The sequence below is a fragment of the Sinocyclocheilus anshuiensis genome, unplaced genomic scaffold (genome assembly GCF_001515605.1).
Source record: "Sinocyclocheilus anshuiensis isolate Anshui unplaced genomic scaffold, SAMN03320099.WGS_v1.1 scaffold1077, whole genome shotgun sequence".
Classification (NCBI taxonomy): Eukaryota; Metazoa; Chordata; class Actinopteri; order Cypriniformes; family Cyprinidae; genus Sinocyclocheilus; species Sinocyclocheilus anshuiensis.
This window is the reverse complement of record NW_015557123.1, coordinates 419,825-422,791: the sequence shown is the minus strand read 5'-3', so window position 1 is coordinate 422,791 and position 2,967 is coordinate 419,825.

Sequence of the window (2,967 nt, the reverse complement as noted above, 5' to 3'; positions counted from 1 at the left end):
GGTGGTGCAGGAAACGCCTCTCTCACATATGCATCAGTTTCTTTTCATCTCCTCCCTCCGTTTAATTCACTCAGAATGGTCAATAATATAATGTTCTATATGAATGCAAATAAGATTTACAGTCATGTTTGGTTTCATTTGAATAGTGTCAGGGTGAGTGGTACAATGGTATTAATCTTACAAAAGTAGACTAAAAGATAATAAATACTGTGATTACTGTAGAGGGTCATTCCATGCAAATTACCTTCTGTTCCCATTGAGGTGTAAAACCACCCAGGTCTGAGACCTGGGTTAATGTAAATTACATGCCTCCATTTGGAGGATGTCTTATCTTGGTTTTGTATTTAAAGGATTGTAGTAAAAGGGTCGGGGCGATTCTGTAGTCAGAGAGCTTTATAATTAATTATAACTAGTTATGATTAATTATTCATATTTCCCCATGAGCTGATTCGCTACACACTTTAGCTATTTTCAAGGTTGGTAAATTTTGTTTACCAATGTTACTGAAAATGATTTAAAAAAAAAAAGGAAAGGAGCGCTATCAGGCACACAAGGTTTATTAAAAGCCATTACTGAAAAGAGGCAAACATTCACTATCACAGTTTGATAAAAACAAACACCACTTTACAAAAATTAACACCCTTACCTTTTACTAAGGAATTAAAAAACAGAACTAAACCAAGCAGCCTTGTATAGTGCTGGGGCTAGCACTGAGATTCCAATAACACCTCTCTTGACTCTCTTTTTCTTGTTTACACATACAAACAACTTGAGTCAAATATTTGTTCTTTACCATTACGTCTCTCAAATGTGTCTTTCAAATTTAATGTTTTGTTTACATTTGTAGTTCGGTTCTTTTGGTCTGGACCAAAAAAAAAAAAAAATGATACATTTAGTCCTGATTCTCTTAGTATTAATTCACACAAAGTTCACGCTATCATTTTAACACAGAATCTAAAGATGCAAAACAAAAGGCTTAAGGATACGGCCACAACCTGATACCAAGAGTAAACTTGCCCTAAATTAGATTTTTATTTTTTTTATCAGACTGTATGTACTTGCGTGACAGATTTCAGGACCATGGACAGCAAAGTCTTTCACAAATACTATAACATTACCATACTGTCATCCAGGACGTTTAAAGGAACTATTTTGAGGTGCTTTGAAGCATTTGCTTGCAAAAAAACTATGAGAATTTCTTTCAAAAGCCTCTTTGTAGACAAAATATAATGTATGACTTTCAGATGTCATTTCTACACAAAGCTTTTCCATTGCTAAATGGATGAATTTGACATTGCTCTCCTGTTTACTGCAGGAGCAAGTAAAAGAGGGTGAGCTAGGGCAAGCTGTGAACTGCTGGTCTGCCTATGTCTGTGTCCTAATCTAATTTCACAGAGTTGCAGCCCTTTGAGGCCCATATGTTCTGTCGCTATAGAGATCTTAAACCACTGGAGACGCTTCGTTAGCGCGCCACGCTACATTTCAAGGCTCCGCGAACTGTTGAGACATCACCCTCTTAATCCTGCCCTGAGTATGTTGGCTTTCTGGATTTGATCCTTTTTTTGGCCTTGAACGGATTAGGGAAAAAAAAAAAGAGATTCATTGATTTTTCCTGCCTCGTTCTAGCGCAATTGATTGAAAATGTTGCAAATCTGGTCCATGGGTGCCAAGCTCATGTCAACTACCTCCCGCCCAAACACGATTGCCATCGGCAACCGTGGTCTCCCTTGGAGACAGGCGAGACGTGTGACCAGACGAGTCTTTTAGAGACGTGGGAATGGAGTCAAACATTAGTACACTGAATGCCAACGAGGAAATACTAGCAAGAGCCAGAGAAGGCGGCATAGAAGACTTGGGCTAATATTTCAGATGATCATGAGGCTCAAGGTGTCTCATGATAATACTGAGATACTTAACCTCAGACATCACTAATGTAATTAATTAAAAGAATAAACAATATGGTCAATCTTTTTAAACAGATAATACTAAAAATGCTTACTGAGAGCATCTAATGAAAGTGAAACAAATTGCTAGAATTAAAACTGCACATACAAACACATTCAGTGGTCAATTTCAGGATTAGTTTACCCAAAACCTATAAACTTGAATGGCTTTCTTTCTTCTGTAGAACGCAAAGAGAAAATAATGTGCTGGATGCAGTTACATCCGTTAGAGACTATCACTTTTAAGCTCCAAAAAGGATGCAATAACACAATAAATGTATCATAAAATGCTATGTTTGTAATTATTTACTGCTAATATTTTTCTTGAGTGACCTGTTAACCACTGCAATCAAATCACTGAATCAGTAAACTGAACTTGAGAATCAGATCAGATCGATTTGAGAACAAACCTCTGAAACTGGTACTGATTCAAGGTCTGACTCATTAAACAGTTTGTTTGCAAGTCAGACATTGCAAATTCTCTAATGGACTCTCAAAAACGCCAAAAAGGAGCAAAATCAGATGACAAGATTTTCAGTGAATAACTGAAAAATGTATCAAATGAAATTTCTTATCTGTGTTGTTACTGTTAACAAAAAATTAAATAAATACAAAATAATGCTACTGAAAAGTTTTGTAATTGAAATAAAGCTGAAAAAAAGCTTATTCATTTCAGTTAGTTGCCAGGGCAGTATTTCTCATTTTCATTTAAGATGAAGAACTAAAATTACTAAAACTAAAACTGAAATATAAATAAATTAAAGGTATATATAAATATAAAAAACATACAAAAATGACAAAAGCACATATCAAAATTACAAAAAATTAAAGAAAACTGAAAATATAAAAAGCTAATTAAAAATATTAATAAATATTATCATAGTATATAAATAATACTAAAATAGCACTTTTCCTCACACAAGGCTATCAAATTGGTTCAAAAGACTATATAACACATTTTATTTACCACTTCTGTGATGTTTTTTAATAGTTAGGGTTTTTTTTTTGGGGGGGGGGGGGGGGG